Source organism: Carassius carassius, chromosome 28 (assembly GCF_963082965.1).
Source record: "Carassius carassius chromosome 28, fCarCar2.1, whole genome shotgun sequence".
NCBI classification, from domain to species: Eukaryota; Metazoa; Chordata; class Actinopteri; order Cypriniformes; family Cyprinidae; genus Carassius; species Carassius carassius.
In genome coordinates, this window is record NC_081782.1 from 8524208 (window position 1) to 8535026 (window position 10819).

At 34.1% G+C, this 10819-nt stretch overlaps 1 long non-coding RNA gene and 1 pseudogene across 1 annotated transcript; both read left to right on the forward strand.

Moving 5' to 3' along the window:
• Window positions 1–464: 464 nt before the first annotated feature.
• LOC132107591 (heat shock protein 105 kDa-like) lies at window positions 465–10791 on the forward strand (annotated as a pseudogene).
• LOC132107856 (uncharacterized) lies at window positions 3704–4216 on the forward strand. The gene is made up of 2 exons (XR_009424365.1): window positions 3704–3806; window positions 3993–4216. It is a non-coding gene; the product is annotated as an uncharacterized LOC132107856 (long non-coding RNA).
• Window positions 10792–10819: the final 28 nt, after the last annotated feature.

Genomic DNA, 10819 nt, shown 5'->3' on the forward strand with positions numbered 1-10819 from the left:
TCTCACAAATCTCCTCTGTAGTGAATGGGTGTCATCAGATTGAGAGTCCAAACAGCTAATAAAATCATCACAATAATCCACTAGTAATTGACATCACTCCAGTCCATGTTTTTTTTAACATCAGACTATTGCATCCAGGTAAAATATTAGTCCTTTATCCATAATTATGCTTTCTCCAGGGAAATTTTGACTCCTCTGAATCAGGATAGAAATATGCACAGATTTTGTTGTGATAGGACAAGAAATTAACTTTTTAATTGGATGAATCATTATTATTTATGGACTTGTATTTTGTCCAGAAGTGAAGGTTTAAAGTTAAAACTACGTATTGTTAAAACTCATCTACATATTAGATGGCCAGACAGTGCATATGCTTTCTGATTTTTTCATATTTGGGTGAACTGTCATGTTATTTTTTTTGGATTAAAAAATACGATTGTGACTTTCATTGTCTTGATCAGGTCATGTACCTTGACCAGGAGCACCATTTCCCCATCGAGCAGGTCATGGCTGTGTTGTTGACCAAACTGAAAGACACTGCAGAAGTTAATCTGCTGAATAAATTGGTTGAGTGTGTCATCTCTGTACGTCTTTGCACTGAACCTGTGAATATTGCAAGAAATAATTTATTTTCATGATATTTAATGGATACCAGGGACATGTACCAGAAATAGAGGCTTTTAGTTAATTAGAAATTCTCCTAAAATTATTTATAGTGCTAATAATGTATTACAGTCATTTTAATCTTGTCATCATGATATTTTAGAGAAAAGGCCTTGCTTTATTTTCATACAGCAGTACCTTTTAACGAGGACCTTTTTAATTTGGACATAAACCACAAATGTGCATGCAATCAATCCGATGGGTTGTTTGTTTGTGTCATTTCTTTGGCCATACAAATGATTTTGTCACGTATAGATCCCTTCATTCTTCACTGATTCAGAAAGGAGGTCTGTGCTGGATGCTGCCAAGATTGCCGGCTAGAACTGCCTGAAGCTAATGAATGACAGCACTGCAGGTATCTTTTGAATTAATGAAACTTACAACAACAGTGCCTTTGCCACATGCGAAGCAATGTTGACAGTGTCATTTATCATTCCAGTGGCGTTAAACTATGGCAAATACAAGGAAGATCTTCCAGGCTGTGATGAGAATCCAAAGATTGTGGCAGTTGTGGACATGGGCCACTCAGCTCTCCAGGTGTCTGTTTGTGCTTTCAACAAAGGCAAAGATGAGGTTAGTCTCAGTCAAAGTCAGATGCTCGTGTAGATCACCGACTTAGCATTTTCATGCACATCAGTAAATGCTCTGTATTTTGCAGGTGCTGTCGACCGCCTTTGATCCTTATTTGGGAGGGAAAGACTTTGATCAGAGGCTGGTGGAATACTTCTGGGCTGAATTTAAGTTTTGAATTGTTGCGACTGACACAAGAATGTGTGAGAAAATCAAAAAAACCAATGAGAAGCAACTCCACAGACATTCTCCTTAACATTGAGTGCTTTATGGACAATAAAGACGTGTGTGGTGAAATGAACAGGTATGTGACTAGTGTTATTTAGAGCTATGAATTGTTAATGCACAATATATCTGTACCATATCAGTTATTGGCTGATAAAAGTTTTGTAAAAAAAAAGTAAAAACAATTTTTTTTGTTTGTTTAGTATTTAAAGGAGTGTTTACACAACACTTTGCAACTAAAAATGGGAAAACATTTTAAGCATTTTTGCCATTCATTTACACAACACTGTTTTGGGGGCCTGAAAATGCAAATCTTTGAAAACATGTAGTGTTTCTTTAAAAATGGCATCGACAACTACTGTCTTGGCATACATAATAATGCTTTTTTTTAGTTGTTTTTGCAGATTTATGTAAACGGGAATCATTTTGATAACAAAACTAAAAAAAAAAATGCCGTTTTTAGTACAGTCTTTGTGTAAATGTATCCTAAATGTGCATGTAAATTTTTTTAGTGATTTTACATTTTTATTTCCTTTGGGTCTAATGCTTATTTAAATCTTATTGTATAAACACTAAAAATATATTTATTAACACTCTAAAATTTAATATTTAGCAGACTTTAAAATGAACATATATTTTTCATACTGCACACGAGTAGCGTTGTAAACAATATATATTTTGTTTTTGATGTTTTATTTAGTTATATTCAAAATGTATAAAAAAAATATAGAATTTTTTAGATCAGCTTTTTATCGGTTTAACAATCCTATGCATAACGCACATATATATCTCAGCTCATCAGTATTGGTTTTTACCGAGTGGCAACCTCCCGCTCTCTCTCGTGAAGCCAATAAGGAAGTGATTAAAACTGTTATTCATCGACTGGCCGCTTGAGGCTGGCTGCAAAAGGGAGTCCACATGTTAAAATGCCCAACTTTACAGCAGAAAAAAACATTTACAGCCTGGTGCAAAAAATGATTTTGGTCTATACAGCTAATTTTGCCCTTCATGACAACTGTGAGGGGGGTGAATTTTTTTTTATAACTCATCCATTTAAATTATATTAATCCTCAAAGTTCTGCATAATCAAGGGCATGGTCATTTGAGTGACAGGTGGATTGCCGCTGCTGTCACCGCGGTCGAGCTAGGTGGGTGTGGCTTCAGCAACCAGCTCAACCTTTTTGCCCATTTTTGATTGTCCGGGAGAGTCACGCGGTGATGCACTGCCAAGATAGTGACGGCCCGCTCTGCACACTTTAAGCTTCAAAAACACTCTTCAGGAGTCCACTGGTGGCGTCACGGACACTATGTCCATGTTTTTATACAGTCTATGGTTTTTACATTCTAGCAAATTTCACAAATAATATTTTTTTATTATATCAAATATCAAATATGGCCCTCTTCCACACAGGGCCAAATTTGAGTTGTTATACGCCGACCTGATCGAGAGAGTGATGGTTCCATTGATGACACCTGTAGAACAGGCTCAAGTGTGGCTTCAGGACATCAGTGCTGTGGAGATTATAGGGGGAGCCACACGGATCCCTGCTGTAAAGGCCGAGATAAGTCAATTCTTCAAAAAGGATGTTAGCACTACTGTACACTGAATACAGATGAAGCAGTGGCCAGAGGTTGTGCGTTACAAGTAAGTAGTAACAAACAGCATAGTGTGGATCATTTAAAGCGGAAGGGTGTAATAATGTTTAATTTTTCAATTAGCTTTCCAATTTGAATATGCAACTAAGTAAACCATTCAAAGGTTGGTTGGGGAAATTGCTCTGTATCCCAGTATCCCAACTAGCCCTACACTGCAAAACTCACTCAAATTCATTCCAATGGCATGAATTTGTGGTGGGGCTTTTGGTTGCTTAAGCAGTAATAGACTGTGGGTGTGTCTGGTAAACCTATAAGTTAATTTTTTTTTTAGATTATTATTTAAGATTATTCTCACCAAGGCTTTATTTGATCAAAAACATAAAAAAAATATGTTGTAAAATATTACAATTTAATACATCTATTTGCTATTTTGAAAACTGCTGTTTGTATTGTTGTGGAAATCTTTTTTTTCTATTCACTGAACAAAAATTTCAAAACAACATTTATTTGAAATAAAATATTTTGTCAATTCTTAATTCATTTTCTGTTACTTGATCAATTTGAAAGTTCTTGCTGAAGAAAAATAATTGTTAAAAAAAAAATGCAAATGCTTTTCCTGCATGAAAATTATTTTTTCCCCCATTTTTTTCCATGCTCTCTCCTGCATTCAGAGTGTGAGACTTCACCATTACAGATGCTATCCCAATCCCTGTTTCTCTGTCCCGGACCAGTGAAGCAGATCAAGGCATATCGTAAGCTCAGCTCGCTACTGTACTTTGTATCAGAACCAAGCCCAGGGAAACGTGCTTCTGTTTTCATTTGGTTTAATATTATACACGATCTACGTGCACAGGCTGTACTCTGCATCTCCCATACTAATGCACCTCTTACTTCAAACTGTTACAAGATATTTGGCAGGAATCATTCCTTTCCGTCAGCCAAAATTATCACGTTTTACAAGAGCAAGCCTTTTGTTGTGGAATCTTTTTATTTAGATTTGATATCACTGCCCTTTCCTGAGGCGAAGATCGGTGAGAATCAAGGGGTTTCCCTTCAGGCCACAGTAGTGTTTATATTGCGGCATACTAATGATACTGAAATCATAATTTGAATGTGAATTAATGCTATGTGAAACCACAGAAATAAATGAGATTTGCAGGCATTATGGCTCTGATGATGTTGACATAGAGGTGGGTATTGTGCTTGTTTCATAATCGTGAGTGTAATAACCAAATAAAAGCCAAATAATGTCATGTAATTATTTTCATCTTTTTATTAAAGGGACAATAAGTAACTTTTTAGGTATTTTATTATCTAAAATCAATATTTTTATTCATAAATATGCCCTCAATGGTGTACAAATACCTATGCCAATGTTTAAACTAATCCTCGTAAATGAAGAATTTATTATCTTTATATACATGGGACGGGTAGGTCAACGGAGGCTTCCATGTAGTTCCGCCATCTTGCAAAACTATAATAGCAGAGAGGGACAAAAAGTACTAAGCCAACACGTTTCCACAACGCGTTTTCGGTCAGAGCCAGAAACGCAGGTGCAGAGCAGTGAGAGGCGCTTGAAACTGCACCGGCAAGTTTAAAAGTCTGGATTGCATTCTTATTATGGACCATACATATGCCGCGCCACAGGAGAAGAAAACATCGTCGCCAAAACGAAGTGCTATTAGAAGACATCATGTCAAAGCTTTTTGGTACATATCGCCTACCGTAGATGCAACGCGCATTTGAAAAAGCGAGGCGCTGGAGAGCAAAATTAGTTTGAATGCAAAATACAATTTCACCACTAGATGGGAGTAATTCCTACTTACAGTCCCTTTAATGATATTTTCTTTCTTTGATGATATTCAGTCATCAACAAAGGGATGCTGTATAAAATATTAAATTGATTTTTTTTAAGTAAAATGGTTATACAAGTAAACGTCAAGAAAATCAGTCAATAAATCTTACTATTTTCAGTGTACCCCAAACATAATATTTAAATATTATCTAAGGACAGCTGTATAAAAACTATAACTAGGACGCAACAGCTCCAAATTAAAGTACAATTCTGTAACTTATGTTGTAAAGCATGTTTTTATTGTAGATATTTTTCATTAAACATTAACGAAAATATGTATAAAAGATGTGATACTCTATTGATTTTTTTTTACGTAAAAAGATTATATCAGTAAATATATTTTATTTATTTTTTTTTAATAAGGAGTGCTATGACTATAACTCACACACGACAGCCTTAAACACATTCGAGGCAAGAGTTTTCAAAATATTATGTTAACCAGGAAAGTCTTTTCAGCTAATGCAGCCACGTACATCAATTTGCCTAAAAATCGAAAACCGCTATTCTAGAAACCCATTAGAAATTCCAGAGGGAACTGAACTGAATTAGCTTTCCAGGGCGCTCTACAAATTGACATCATTACTGAACAGCTATACTCAAGCTTTTAGTGATGAAATGGGTGTGGGGATGAAAAAAAAGTATTAGTTTATAATACTATAGCTTGCCTAACATATACAGTACAGACCAAAAGTTTGGACACACCTTCTCATTCAAACAGTTTTCTTTATTTTCATGACTATGAAAATTGTAGAGTCACACTGAAGGCATCAAGGGCTATTTGACCAAGAAGGAAAGTGATGGGGTGCTGCGCCAGATGACCTGGCCTCCACAGTCACCGGACCTGAACCAAATCGAGATGGTTTAGGGGTGAGCTGGACCGCAGACAGAAGGCAAAAGGGCCAACAAGTGCTAAGCATCTCTCGGGGAACTCCTTCAAGACTGTTGGAAGACCATTTCTGGTGACTACCTCTTGAAGCTCATCAAGAGAATGCCAAGAGTGTGCAAAGCAGTAATCAAAGCAAAAGGTGGCTACTTTGAAGAACCTAGAATATGACATATTTTCAGTTGTTTCACACTTTTTTGTTATGTATATAATTCCATGTATAATTCCACATGTGTTAATTCATAGTTTTGATGCCTTCAGTGTGAATCTACAATTTTCATAGTCATGAAAATAAAGAAAACTCTTTGAATAAGAAGGTGTGTCCAAACTTTTGGTCCGTACTGTATATATCTCATAGTCTCATAGTTTCTATGAGTTTGATCGTGGGCAATTGGCTCCTTGTTGTGATGCAGTAACATAATTGTGTAGAAACGCTCCCTATCAGCTCCCTGGATCTGTCATTTCTACGACAAGATACAGGAGGCAAATACTCAGATCTCGGTAGACAAAGAAAACCTGCCAAAAGCAGTGTCCCCTCAAAAGAGCAGATTCAAACAGTTGAACTAAGTGTAAGTAAGCTACAGTACATCTCTCACTTACTGCTTTCTTAATTCATTTTGCTTTGTATGTGCATATCAAATAGGCTTATTGATATGTATCTAGTTTATGTAAAAACATTGTTATTCATGTCACATCTTGTAAAACATCTTAATATGCATTCTGTCAGTTTGACTGACTGTTGTACCATTATGCTAATTGACATTGTCTGTTCTTCACAGATCTATGGAGAACTAAACGATCACACCCCAATGCTAAAAAAGCCATGAAGGTCAAGCAAGTTGTTCTGCCCAATGAGGAGATATTTAGCCAGCATATACCAAAGGATCACAACAGCACTTACATGGAGAAAGAGGTACTGTTGACTAAACATTTGTTTATGCATCAAGTCTAAAAGTCTGAAAATCTGGCATTTTAAATCTAAATTAAACCTTAAATAAAGTTTTAAGTTTTCCTAAAAAATAATTTTATGATAAAGTGAGATAGAAATGTTACAAATAATATTAAAGAACAATTAACATTTATAGGTTGCTAAACGAATAAAAAAAAAAAAACTGGCATGTACTATTGTACATCAAAAGCCTTTAATGCCCACATTTAGACTGTATTTATTTGACCAAAAATACAATACAGTGATATTGTGAAATCATTTTATATATATATATATATATATATATATATATATATATATTCCTGAGATGGCAAAGCTGAATTTTCAGCTGATTTTTCAAGTCATTACTCCAGTCTTAAGTGTCACATGATACTTCAGAAATCATTATTATAAGCCGATTTGATGCTCAATAAATGTTTTTAACAATTTCAACATTTAAGGATTCTTTGATAAACAAACTTTGAAGAACAGTGTTTATTTGAAATAAACATGTTTGATTAATGCAATAAAAGTAAACATTTCTTATTTAATAGGTGAAATTTTGGAACGTTAGTACAGATCGTGAACCTTAAAAATACTAAAATCTAAACAGAAAAGCTTAAGTTTAAATTAAAAATCTAAAATACTAAGCCATTGTGCAATACCTATCAGTTTAACTTTTCTGTCAAATTATATTAATAATCAAATGTATAATTCATTAAGTTGTATTAAATTCGAAAAATCTAAACAAGAGCACTTTTACTATCAGTCTCAGACTTTAAGTAAAAATAACTTGTTTTAGTGATGAAAACAAAAGAAACATAGCTGTCTTTTAGCATGAGATTGTTTCAGTAAATCTGAAATGACGATTCAAAAGCTGTGATAGATATTTAGTTAGCCTTAGAAGTGTGATTTTGGTATGTTGACAGTACATGAAGCCATAAACATGAATAAAGGCATTCTGGTAGATTTCTGAATATCAAAGCTATTCAGAAAGCCATCAGTCATTCTCACCATCTGGCACTCACTTAAATTCCTCTTCTTCTTTCCTGACAGAGCAAAATGATACAGCAAGACTGCCATGAGAAAGCTAAAAATGCAGGCGAGGAGAATGTCTATTACTACAAACACAAGCTGGAGGGTCCCTATCAGATATTTAGAAATGCTCAAGTAATGTATCTTCCGTGTAGCTTTTCCTAGATAGTTAACACAGCATTACCTTTAGAGTGACATGTAATGTATTTAGCTCACAGGGACTGTTCTCAACAGACGGTGATTTATTCATAGCGTTCGTTAATGTTTTCATGTTTCAGAATCCTGTTCCTGATTGCGGAATCTCTGAAGGCCATTTTCAGTTCATGCATAAATGAAAAAAACTCGCATTCATTTCAGTTAGTTAGTAGTTCATATGAGCTCTGCAGCTGAAAGGAAAACAAATCTGAATGACGCTGAAAACAAACGCTTTTTTTTGCTTCTCTCCAGGACCATCAGGCGTTCTCTTGAGCTTTTACATGGCACAAAGAACTGGCTGTACGAAGAGGGAGCAGACGTACATTAACAAGCTGGAAGAAATACATGTGAGTCATTTGTCTTCAAACACATTCAATCCTAGCCACGACAAATTGATTTTGTGTTCTCTCTGAGGTAACCGGACTCGTACACCGCGATAGGTTTCATTTTGCTCAGTTTGATGTGCGGCCGCAGTTTTGTGTTTTAATTGACTCGCGCTGTCTTGACAGCTCGTGGCGTTGGGATGCCATGCATTTCGATTGAAGTCATTTGTGTAGCTTTCAAAACCCCTCTGTTGCACTTTAGGAAGAGCGCTAATTGGTTGCTGTGTACTGCACACCAAACAAATGCATTCATGCTTACAAACAGTGGTGTATTAAAGTCTTCTGTTTTATTCAACAGAGCCTGGGTAAGCCTGTGCAAAACAGATACCAGGAGTCCATACGGAGAATTAAATGTTTGAGGAGCTGTCAGCCAAAATACAAAGCTACATGATTATTATGGAGGAGTATAAGAATAGAGTAAGAATAAGTTTTCTCTCTCATTTTCTTCATCAAATATCACGTCTTATTTGGAACAATCATGCTCTGCAAGGCTCTTTACAGCACAGGGAGGCATTGTTTTATACATTATAATGGAACGCATGCAGTTACACAGTCAGATTTCAGCCATCAGTCTCTTACAACTGACTATAAATAGTGTCTGCTTTTGCATTTATTCATTAAGCAGAAGCTTTTATCCAAAGCGCCTTATAAATGAGGAATGCAACAACACAGTAATTCATCCTAAGAAGACTGTAATATCAGAAGTGCTGCAATACTTTCAAGTTCCTAAACTGACTAGAAATGTATTCTCATAAATGGTTGTGTGTTGTATTTAACGGAATACTATAGTTAATGTAAAGAATTTATTGTCAGTAACTAGGTATGCACATAATGGTTATGTATCATTTAATTGTACATGCTCATTTACTTTATTTTTACATGTATATTTTTACCTTGCTGTAATCTATGTTCACCAGGGTTATTAAGTAGAAAAGAAAAAAAATCCCTTCTTGAAATAAAATAAATATTAGCTGAAATATATATATATATATATATATATATATATATATATATATATATATATATATATATATATATAAATAAATTTAACAGTATTTTATTTTAGGCAATTTCCAAAGCAGCATTTTTATTTATTTTACTTAATTTTTTAACTGTTGTCAACTAAAACTACAAATATTAAAAACATTGTTTATTAAAATAAACTAAATTTTTTTATTTAATAGAAATATTAGATTAAAAAAACTGAGCTAAATAAAAAATAGAAATGTAGGCCTGGAAATATAAAATAATAAGCATCAAAATGACAAAAGCATGTAACAAAATTACTAAAACAGAAAACATTTCAAATGAAAACTGAAGGAAATAACACTAAAAATAGCATTGTTTTAACTTGATTTTCTAAAACAACTCAAACTAAAATTAATACAAACTATATAGATATTTTGAAAAATAACTCATAAAAATGATGAGGAAAATGTGTAAAATACAAAAATGATGCTCACTTAATCTTTAGAAAGATAGTAATAGACTATTCTGTTAAATGTAATCTTTAGCAAATCTCAAAATGAGCATCCTTTTTAAAATGTATTTAGTTTTTTACATTTTATTAATTTATTTAGACAAAATAATATAGAATTTTAACACATCCCTGTGAAAAACCATGGTATACTTTCGTAATGCACTTAAGTAGACTGTTTATATAGATATGTTTTAATATATATTGCGAACTTTTTCTCTCAGTGTGACAGTTACTGTCATATCAATGCCATGGACATGGACAAGGTCAGAGTGTGTGTTGAAGATACACAAGTGTGGATGATAAATGCACACTTGATCAGTAACCTGCCATACACAGCGCTCAGATCAAGCAGAAATTACAGGTGAAGAAAGTCTAAAAGCTTCACAAACACATATCACGGTGGGAGACACATCTCAGAATAACCTTATTTGTAATCACCATTGATTTCTATGTCCGAGCAGCCACAGGGGGGTGGTGTTAGCTGTCTATGTCATCACTCAACTTTGAAATGCTTTTAAAAAATCTTTCCTTTTTACTGCGAGACATTTCTCTCTTTCGTAATCCAGTTCTAAATATATTTAAGCATCTGTAAAATTAATTATCAATTGATTGCCATTTAATTTACAGATTTTAATTTATATTTTAGTTTTTTAATCACAAACCAGGATTTTTAAAGTAATTAATTTAGTAAGCATGTTATTAACCCCCATTTACAATGAATTCAATTATATTAGCATTTGTTTGCATTAGTATTACATATATTTTTTCTACAATTCTCCCGGCATTCAACAACATTTGTGAGGAGACTGAATTGATGAAAACATTCAAGCCACACAACAAAAAAAGCCCAGAAAATGTGACTATGGAATATACTGATTTTGTTCAAAATGAAGCAAATAACAGCCAAGCCAGTATTTAACAGCATATTATATTGGTAACGCAGTATGGCTGGATTGCATATAACGTGGTTGCTGGTGCATTATTCAGTCATATAAACTGATAAAGT